The 10,318-nt window shown below is 43.6% G+C and overlaps 1 long non-coding RNA gene across 1 annotated transcript; it reads left to right on the top strand.

Moving 5' to 3' along the window:
• Positions 1-3,803: 3,803 nt before the first annotated feature.
• On the top strand, positions 3,804-5,314 carry LOC140695385 (uncharacterized). Its single transcript, XR_012071116.1, has 3 exons — positions 3,804-3,846; positions 4,593-4,727; positions 5,051-5,314. It is a non-coding gene; the product is annotated as an uncharacterized lncRNA (long non-coding RNA).
• Positions 5,315-10,318: the final 5,004 nt, after the last annotated feature.

Raw genomic sequence — 10,318 nt, forward strand, 5'->3', positions numbered from 1 at the left:
ATACCCTCCCCCTCAAAATTATGTTTTTAATCAAATGTTTAACTGAATGTTCTTTGCCTTCCAAATCTCCCAAAACTCTTTAAAAGCACAAATCCTGCTTGCAAAAAACAAGTCTCTAGACCTCAATTCTTGAGCTTCTGTCAAGATCACTGATCACAAGAAGGCACCATATTTGTAAACAAATACTGAGATCTACTTTGTAAAACTGATTTCAGTAAATACAAATACTTCATTGTGGATATCTCCCTTTTAAAATGGAACTACTATATATATATATATACACACACAAACACACACACATATATATACACATACATAAGTGAAAAGCTTTGCTGTACACCTGAAACTAATGTGGTAAATCAACTACACTTCAATAAAAAATAAAATTAAAAAAATAAATAAACGGAACTTCTAAAATATCACAGAAAGCTTAAACTTCATTATACTTGTGTTGTCATAATTATTTCACCAAGAGAAGTGAATTTGATTTCACTGGGCTCTAGACTGTGACGTCTGATTGTCATTGCATTTGCCTGATTACCAAACATGCTAACCAGCTGAAGAAGGAATGTTATCCTTACTTAGCACCTCGCCAACTTTAGAAGTGGTTAATTATAAATCACTGTACTTAGTCTGTATTATACACTGAATGCCTCTTTCTGGCAAAAAGGATGTTCAGCCCAGAAGGTCAGTTATGATTTCTATAGACTGTTGCTTCTACAAAGCCATTTTCATATTAACACTGGAAGATCATATTAGCCCTACTACAAGGATGCTTTTTAAGTTTGCCACAAATATGTTTTAAAAAGCGATCCGATGTTACAGCACTGTGTCGTTTGTATTTCCCTCTGGTGTAGGGTTACATACTCCCTCTCACACTGAGGCAGACCACAGTCTGTTCGCACCATAACCATCGCAGCTGCATCACAGGTCGCTGACCAGGGAGCACTCCAGGGTCTGGTGGGGCAGGGAGCCAGCTCAGGCCAGCAGCGGCACGCCAGGTGGGGCCTCTGAGTTGAAGCTGCTGGTGACGGGTTTGGGATGGGGGGCTTCAAGAGAAACGAGAACTCCCGGATGTCCCAGACCCTGGGGGTGTATAACCTTCAGAAAACCGGGGGTCGATCAGCATGGCACTCATCTCAGTCAAATCACAGGAGCAGAGCAAGCACAGCCCACACAGCAAAAGCCCTGGCAGGTTCTGAGAAGCCCGGAAGAGGAAGATAGGCCAGGAGCCATTCCACGGTAGCACCAAATCAGAGGCTCCAGCCACCTGCCAGCTCTAAACCAGGAGTCACCCAGACCCAGGTGTAAACCCCATGGAGCGTGATGAGGAAAACCAGAAGCACAGTCCAAATGGCAAAGATACGTGTTCACAGGTAATCACTAGAGATGCCCAAATGCCAATATGTTTTGCTGCGTCATTGGCAAAATTTGATGGATTAATGGTGGGGGGGGGTCACACTTAATTTCAAAGATGTGCTTCAGTTACCCTTGGCCCTTTAGTAGGACACCTTAGAAGCAGGTTTCATTCCTTCTACTCAGCTTCTCAAACTGAGATTTGCAGGAAAAACAGATCAAACTCGTGATGAAGAGTTGAAAATGTGTGAGTTTAGCTACTAAAAGGAATTTAATGATGTAAAACGAAAGAACAAACGTATCTTTCAGAACGGAGTAGATCTGTTGTTAAAACTTCACTCTGGAGCTATATATATAACCTCTCATGACACTTCTCTGAAAATTTTATAGTAGGTGAGAAGTCAATTATCATGAACAGAGGCAGCATAGCAGGATTCACTGGACCTCCCATTCAGTTTATTTCGAGGAGTATTTCTTGAGCATGACCTTAAGGCAGGACCGAGGACAGAGATGCAGGGAACACAAACGTGGATCAGACTGTCCCTGTCTCCCTTCAGTTTCCACACCACAGGGCAAAAAGGGAGGTTCCGAATAAGGAGAGATCCCTTCTCATCTGGGAGACAGGGTGTGATCAGGGATGGTTTCACTGCAGAATTAACATTTCAATTACATCTAGGAGGGCACAGGAGACTTTGAGTAGGAGAAACAGACAGAGGCCATCTAAGAGCAGGGTGTGGCAAAAGCAAACAGGTGGCTGAGAAGCACAGAAAGTACTGAGCACAACCTCCAAGGCAGGCAGAAATGGGAAGTAAAACTGGGGGATAAATAGACAGCTCTGTCTTCTTCATTGTCAGTGGAAATCCGCTGAAGATGTTTAAACGAGGAAGCAAAGGGACAATGGAAGCTGTACTTGGCAAAACCCAGTGTGGAGGTATGAGCAGACTGGGAGCACGACCATTCCCCAGACGTTTGCGTCTGTCACCAGGACTGTGGGAACATGGCTGCAGTTCTAGGGGGAGGTCACAGATGGCAGGCATCTGCTATTTGCAAGAATCCTGGAGAAAAAAGAACTATCCCAGTCCAAAGATCAAAACTGCCCTGCTGGGAGACACAGGTACAAGAAGGACAGACGGGAACTAGGAAGGCAATGATCAAGCAGCAGTGAACTATCGCGAGAGCCAGGGAAGTGAACGTGGGCTGAGAAAGGAAGAATCAAATCCGAGGCTGTAAAAGAGAGGAGGTAAATGACTAACAGACCCAGGAAAAGATGCTCAACATCGATAATTAATAGAGAAGTGCAAATCAAAACTACTATGAGGTATCACCTCACACCAGTCAGAAAGGTCATCATTCAAATCCACAAAGGATAAATGCTGGAGAGGCTGTGGAGAAAAGGGAACCCTCCCACACTGTTGGTGGGAATGTAGTTTTGCGCAGCCACTGTGGAAAACAGAAGGGAGATTCCTCAGAAGACGGAAAATACACTTGTCAAAAGCTTTGGATTCCGGGGGCAGGCTAACAAGCTCCCAAAGGCCGGGCCTCGCCCCTTCTTCTGCTGCAGCTCGCAGGTGCCCCACAGGGTCCGGGGCGGCCTCCGCTCCCAAGGCGGGCCCACCCGCGCGGGCCGGCCATGGCCTGAGGGCCAGTCTGAGGTGCTCCGGGGCCGTCCAGCGCCCTCCCACCTCCCGGGGCTGTTCCCACACTCCAAAGCCCGCATATGAGCGGCTGCCAAGAAAGACGCGGGTTTCAGTGAGCACTAATGTTGGGGGGGGGCCCAACCAGGGCGGCGGGCCTGGGGCCCGCCTCAGGGTCCTATCGGGCCACGCGGCCAGGACCTCACCTACCTCCGCAGCCCTCCCTGTGCGCCTCCCCAGCTGCACAGCCCAGGCCTCACCCGCCGGCTCCCGACCTGCGCGCCCCCACCAGCGCCCCCTTACCAGCCGGGCGGCGGCAGCAGAGGCGACAGCAGGCGGCAGGCGGCCCAGACCCCAGGCCGCGTTCCTCTTCAGGGAGCTGGTCCAGGAGCACGCGGCTCCCGCCCGGCTTCCACTGGCTCTGGGCGCGCTCCCGCGTCCGCGCGCGCCCCTCCCCCTCCTACCCTCAGCGCGGACGCTAGGCTGCGGCTCCCGCAGTAGGGTCCCCGCGAGCGGGGCGGGGCGGCCCCACTCCGCGGCCAGGGCTGGCCAGGTCCCCAACCCCAACGCCCCCACCCCGCACCCCACAGGGTCCCAGCACCCAACTAGAACGACCACCGCCCCGGGCCAGGCCACATTCCCCAGCCCCACTCCCCCTGCTCGCCGACCCCAACCCACTCACTGCCTCTCCACCCCCTTCCAGGCCCGGTCCCGGACTGATCGGACCCCCAGGACAAGGCTCCTTCTCACCCCTAAGTCCCCGCCCCCGTCTGCGCCCCACTACGTCCTAAGCTACAGCCCCCACAAACCAAGCGGACCCCTCCTGCGTCACCCCGGGTCCCCCCACCATCCAGAGGTAGTCCCCTCACCCTTCATCCAGGAATTAGCCCCCAACCCTCAGCCGAGTCAATTCCACTCCCAGCGACCCCTCTCCCCTCTCAGCCTGTCCCCCCTCCCCGCGGGATCCCCCACACCTGGAGTGCACCCATACCCTAGCGGACCCCCTCACCCCTCACCTCGCGGGGGCGGGGCGGTCCGGGTTCCGATCACCAGGGCGACAGCCTCCAGACAGGGATACCGGGCAGAGTGGGGGCACACAGCCCTGTGTCCCAGGTTCCCGGCCTGGGCGGGCGGGGCTGCAGGCCGTTCCAATGCCTGCCCGGGTGTCTGACCCCACTCCCACTCCCCCACCCCTCCCCCTGTGCCCAGTGCCTTCTCAGAGCCCACGGGTCAAGGTGGTCCCGGGCTGCAAACCTCTCGCCAGTGGGCCTTGGGTGCTTGATGGTGCTGCCGGGAGGGAGGGGGCAGCCCGGCCCCGGGAGCAGGCGGCGGGCTGCCCTGGGAGAGCCAGTGGACTTGCTCCCATCTCCCCCGCTGCCTGGCTTGGGGGCAGGAAATTCCTGGAAAGAATTTCTCTCTGTCAGCCTGCTCCTGGGAGGCAGTCGGGGTGTGCTCAGGAGATGGCAGGATTGGGGCTGCCCCATGCTAGCGCGGGGATTTGCTCCCATTTCCCACTCCCGGTGTCGCTGCCCCCGCCCATGCATAATAGTCAAAACAGTTTTCTTAATATAAATATCCAACTATATTAAATCCCATCCCTAGGACTGCTTGGAACAAATATGAGCTATTTGAAAACAAAGAAGACTATTATGGAAATAGAAGAGGAGTCTGAAGGGATTCAGTTTCTTAAGGGCAGTGGAACTTCTGTCTTAAGGATTGACAGCTTAGAACCCACTGGTAAGAAATGTGAGGGCCATGAGTTGACAGGTTACTATGCTTATAATTAGAATTTTTAGAAAAATTAATTTATAACTATTGTGGAGCCTCCTTTACTGAGGTATGTAGACAGACTTAATATCTTCCTAGAAGGTTTAAAATTACACCTCTGGAGAAGCCTTATATCTTTACATGTTGTGAATGTAAAGCTATACTTGGTGGGTAAGACTAAATATGTTTTAAATTTTTTCAAGTTTTTTTATATAATGTCAAAAGATGCATCATTAAATTAATTTTATCAAAATTCTGTATGTTAATAAAATATATTTGTGCTTTCCATTTAGATATAGTAGTTTCTGAGCTCAATCACGGTGTTCTTGGATTAGGACTGGACACAGTAGAAGAACAAGAGGAAAAGGAGCAATTTTTTGAGAAAGGCTTAATATCTTCCACGGATTATTCAAGATTAAATAAGGAATACGTGCATAATATAAGTATAATATACACTAATCATTAAATGATTTTTGTGTCTTTCTGTATTTTTCAAAGGCTGGTCTATGCATGGACTTAAATGTGTTGATATTTTAACAGGCAAAAGTTAAATCTTATTTTTAACTCTCTCTGTTCATTATTTTGGTTGGAGTTTCATGTGTGTGTGTATACATATACATATATACGTATACATATATACATATGGAACATGTTGATTTGTATTTGTATTTGAGAGCCTCTAAATATCTGAAATTTCATGCCTGAGATACTGTTTAATCTAATAGCACTTTGCCAAAAAGACCTAACTAGGAAAGTAATTTGTTAAGTGATTTTCCACAGATAAGGTAGATAAGAGAACCCAGGTAGCTTTTGTAAACTCAGGGGAGATCAGACCAGAAAGGGAAGGAGGAACCAGGCAGCGAAGACTGACTGGGCTTGTGTCCTGCCTTTGGGTGTGGTCGGCCCTGACGCTGACCAAGAGGCCTCATCTGTCTTGGGAATCCTGCTAGCTGACTGAGCTGGGGCTCTACAAGTGCCATAGACCTTTGGCAGTCTCAAGACTTTGGTGAAACCTGATCTCTTTAATTTCCTCAGTTTCAGTTTTTCATTTAATTTTTTAAAATATAAATGGAAGTCAGATTACAGTTTAAGATTTTAAGAACACCTTTAAGAACACCAAACTATAATTAGACAAAGTGGCAGGAGACTCACAGCCTCCGGTTATTAGAGTGCCTGTTCTCAAGACGCGTAGATTTTTTACACGGTGGACAAAGCAATGACTGTCATGAACTGTGTGGGGTCTGAGGTTTTTACTCTTCTTCCAAGCCAACAAGTCAGCCTGCCAGTTTTGTGGCTGCTGACAGCAGATGCAAGATTTCTGGGGCAGAAGCAAAAGGATTTTACTTCTTACCACAAAAGAAGTACCAGGATGTCACGGTTTTTTGCCTGGGTTTCCCATGCCCCGCAAGGTTTGCGAGGTCCGTGGTGGCTGTCCACCTGTGCGGTGGGCTGCTTGACAGGAGAGCGTCACTGAGCCTGGGCATCTACTGCTTTATTTCAAGACAGTTTCCTCATAGCTTCCAAATATTTAGCTTTTGACAGGAGTGCTTGGGAGGACATTTGTATTGTTAGAGACATTTTTTAAATTTACACAAAGGATTGCACGGAAATGTACTGTTAACATGCAATGCTCGGTTAAGTAAATTTGTTTTAGTAATCAAGCTAACATGGAACTAACTGAAGATAAACAAGAGAATGAATTAAAACTCTAAGAACTGGCAGGTAATTTCATTGGGTTTAAAATTTAAAGTATTTGAAAAGACAATATCGCTTTCAGTAAGGACATTGATAAGTGAAAAATACTTAAAAGGAAAATTGTATTACTTTGGAAAGAGCTTGAACAGGTAGGATGAGTTGCCTATGTTACAGGCTGAACTACTAAGGAATTGTAAGTGCACTGCTGCCTCATCTGTTGGGAGTGGGTAATAGACCCATGCAGAAGACAGAAAAAGGATTTTTACGCTGGGACCAGGGGAATCTGTGAAGCCAGGACAAATATTTCCAAAGCATGGTTGGGGAGGGGTATCTTTTTCCATCTTCCAACTTTTAATGTGTCTGTTTTTATATTTAAATTGGTTTTCTTGTAGATAGCATATAGCTGAGTTTTGCTTTTATATCCAACCTGACAATCTCTGACTTTTCATTGAGATGTTTATACCCTTTGCAAAAATATACTCACTGGTATGGTTATTTCCTGTTTTGCCATTTATTTTTTATCTTTCCATCTTTTTTTGTTATTTCTTTTGTCCTGCATTGTTTTGGATTCGTATCTATAGCATTCCAACTTAGCCCTTGTCTTGGCCTGTCAGTTGCACTTCTCTGCTCTGTTTTCTCTTAGTTGTCCTTTGATTCACAATATGCATCTTTATCTTATTACAGTCCAATTTCAAATAACACTATACCAGTTTATATGAGTGTTACCAACCATCAACTCCCTGCAATCTTTTTGCTATTTTTGGCATACCTTTGTTCTATATATCTTAGAAACTCCATGATGTATTATTATTATTATTATTGTTTTTAACAGTTTGTTACCATTTTTTTTTTTACTTTTAAGGAAGATTAAAAGTTTATGCTTATATAAAAATTTGTATTTATCCACATATTTACCATTCCCAGTGACTTGCATTCCTTCACATAGATTTGAATTTCTTTCTTTTTTTACTTTTTAAAATAAGATATAGTTGGTTTATATAGCATTGTATTAGTTTCAGGTGTACAATATAGTGATTTAATATCTGTATACATTGTGACATGATCACCCCAATAAGTCTAGTTAACATCTGTCACCATACATAATTACAAGAAAATTATTTTTTCTTGTTATGAGAACTTTTAAGATCTATTCTCTTAGCATCTTTAAAATAGTTGCTATCTAGTATTATTTTAAGTTTCTATCTAGTATTTTTCTTCAGCATGAAGAAACTCCTTTAACAAGATTTCTTATAGTGCAGGTCTACTAGGAATAAATTTTCTCAGTGTTCATTTGTCTGAAAACATATTTTTGCCTCTGTTTTTGAAGAACATTTTTGCTTGATTTAAAATATTAGGTAGTTTTTTTTTCTTTGAGCAACTTTATGATTTCATTCTCTTGTCCCCTGACATTATTTCTCATGAGAAGTCAGTGGTAATTCCTATTATTGTGGTTTTGTACATATTACGTCTTTGTACCCCACTGTTTTGAAAATTTTCTCCTTATGCCAATTTTTTGACAGTTTGATTATGATGTATCTTGGTGTGCTTTTCTTGCATTTATCCTGTTTGGAGGTGGTTGAGCATCAATTGATCTGTGAATTTATAGTTTCCATCAAAATGAAAAATGTTTTTGCCATTAATTCTTCAAGTATCATTTGCTTTCTGATCCTAACTACAAGTATGTTAGAAAGTTACATTTTTCCCTCAGGTCACTAAGACTTTCATTTTTTTAAAGCATTTTTTCCTCTTTGCTTCAGTTTTTATTGCTATGTCTTCAAGTTCACTGATTTTTTTTCTTTAATTTTTTGTTAATTCATTGAATGATTCTTTTTTCTTTCTCTATGGAAGTTCTTTTGGATGTTTTTTCCCATCTCTTTAGTATGTTTGCTCATGTTCTTTTTTTTTTTTTCAGGTCTTCACCATTTTGCACATTCTGCTGATCCCAGTATTCGTTCATTTCTGGGTCTCTTTCTATTGACTGCTGCTCCTCTTAATTGTGGTCACTTTCTCCTCCTTGTAATTCTGGTGATTTTTTAACTTGTGTGTTGTATGTATTGTAGATTTTTACATTGTTGAGTGTCTAGATTTTATTTCCTTCTTTTAAAGAGTGTTGAGCTTTGTGCTGGCAGGTAGCTTGATCCTTTCAAGGCTTTCCTTATGCTTTGTTATGGGAAGTCTAGAGTAGTTTTTATTCTAGTAGAACTTGACACTGCTTCCAACGCATAGCTTTTTAGAGGTTTCTACTGAATGCCTCTGCTGAACAACAAGAATTTTTTTTCTACTGAAACTGGTTAGAGCTTCAGAGTCTCCTTACCCTGTGTGAACTCTGGGAATTGTCCAGCCTGCAGCTTTTCAGCCGTTCTTTGCTCAACTTGCGTATACATGACTTAGTTTTCAGGAAAGACTCAAGGGGACTCCATGCAGATTTCTAGTGCTGTTTCTACATAGGTGCCTCCTCTCTTTATCGCTGCCCTGCAGCTTCTCATCACCTTATCTTTTCTGTACTCTTATCTCTGTCTCCTTAACATGTGAGGCTGTCCTGATCTCCCCCTCCCTGCTCAGTGCTCCAGAGTATGCATACCTTCAAGTACTCAGCTCACTGGTTTATCTTTGCTTAGGAATCATATTTTTATGCTGCTGGTTGTCCAGTGTCTGAAAACAGTTGTTTCATATATTTTGTCCCATTGACTCATCGTTTACAAAGTCCTTGAAATTCAAGATGGCAGAGGAGAAAGTCCTGTAGATTACATCATAGTTAAATTAAAATTTTCAGCCAAATTTTCCAACAGAGAATGAAAAATGTTTCCAAGTGTATCTTTTAGATTTTTTACATTGAGTTTTATTGAGTTATTTACTATTTATGCAAGTAATGTTTTCAAAGTTGCAAGGGTATGGAATATAATAGTAGACACAGTACCTTGAATGGGTGACAGCTTCCTGTCAAAAAGATCAGAACAATAAAAATTAATACTCTTACTATTTCCCAGTGTGGAAGAGCTGGGTATTATTATCTCTGTTTCTCATATGAGAACCAGTTTCTTAACTGGATTTTTTGGTTTCACTTTTCATGTGAACACAGCTTGCCTTCATATCCCTTTCAGACTCTCTGACCCGCTGCTTTCCTTCCTTCTGTTTCTTGTCTATCTCATTTCTCTGTGTGGTGACCAATGACATTTTCTTGCTTCAAACCTAGCTTATTCATGATAGATTCCTGCAGAGGGGGTTGGTCATTTATACGTTGGACATACAGTGTTTGCCTGTAGACTGTTTAGTTACTAAGTGCAACTAGCAAAATACAGTTTTAAAAAGTGTATATTAGATTAACACTTTACTTGTCTTAATCGGAAGTAGTATTTGGCTTTATTAACTTTTGATTCAGAATAAGTGTAACACATGCAATAATAATACTAACAAAGATAATTATTATTACTAAACATAATTGGCAACCCTCTGAAATATATACTATGATCATCCCCACTTTACAGATGGGAAAAACGAGGCAAAGAGGGTTTGTGACCTGCTGACGGTTCTATAGCTGAAAGTGATAGAACCAGGAATTGAATCCAAGCCTTCTGGCCCCTGGTTAGTCTCCTAAGCATTTTGCTGTCCCACCAGAGCTGTTCTTACACTGCTTCTTTGTAGTGACACAAACACTACCTCCCCTTCCATTGACTTGTTAGTTCCCAAACCCTAAGTAGTTGTCTGAGTTTATGGTCATACCCTCCCGTGTCTCCTCTCTCCTTGTTTATTGTCTTTACTTAAGCAAAACTAATCTCTGAGGTTCTTAAAATTCAATGAGTCTCACCCAGACTATTAGAATCTTAATCATTTGACATTGGTCCTAGTGCCTAGAATTTGTCTGATGC

Source organism: Vicugna pacos, unplaced genomic scaffold, assembly GCF_048564905.1.
Source record: "Vicugna pacos unplaced genomic scaffold, VicPac4 scaffold_202, whole genome shotgun sequence".
NCBI lineage: Eukaryota > Metazoa > Chordata > Mammalia > Artiodactyla > Camelidae > Vicugna > Vicugna pacos.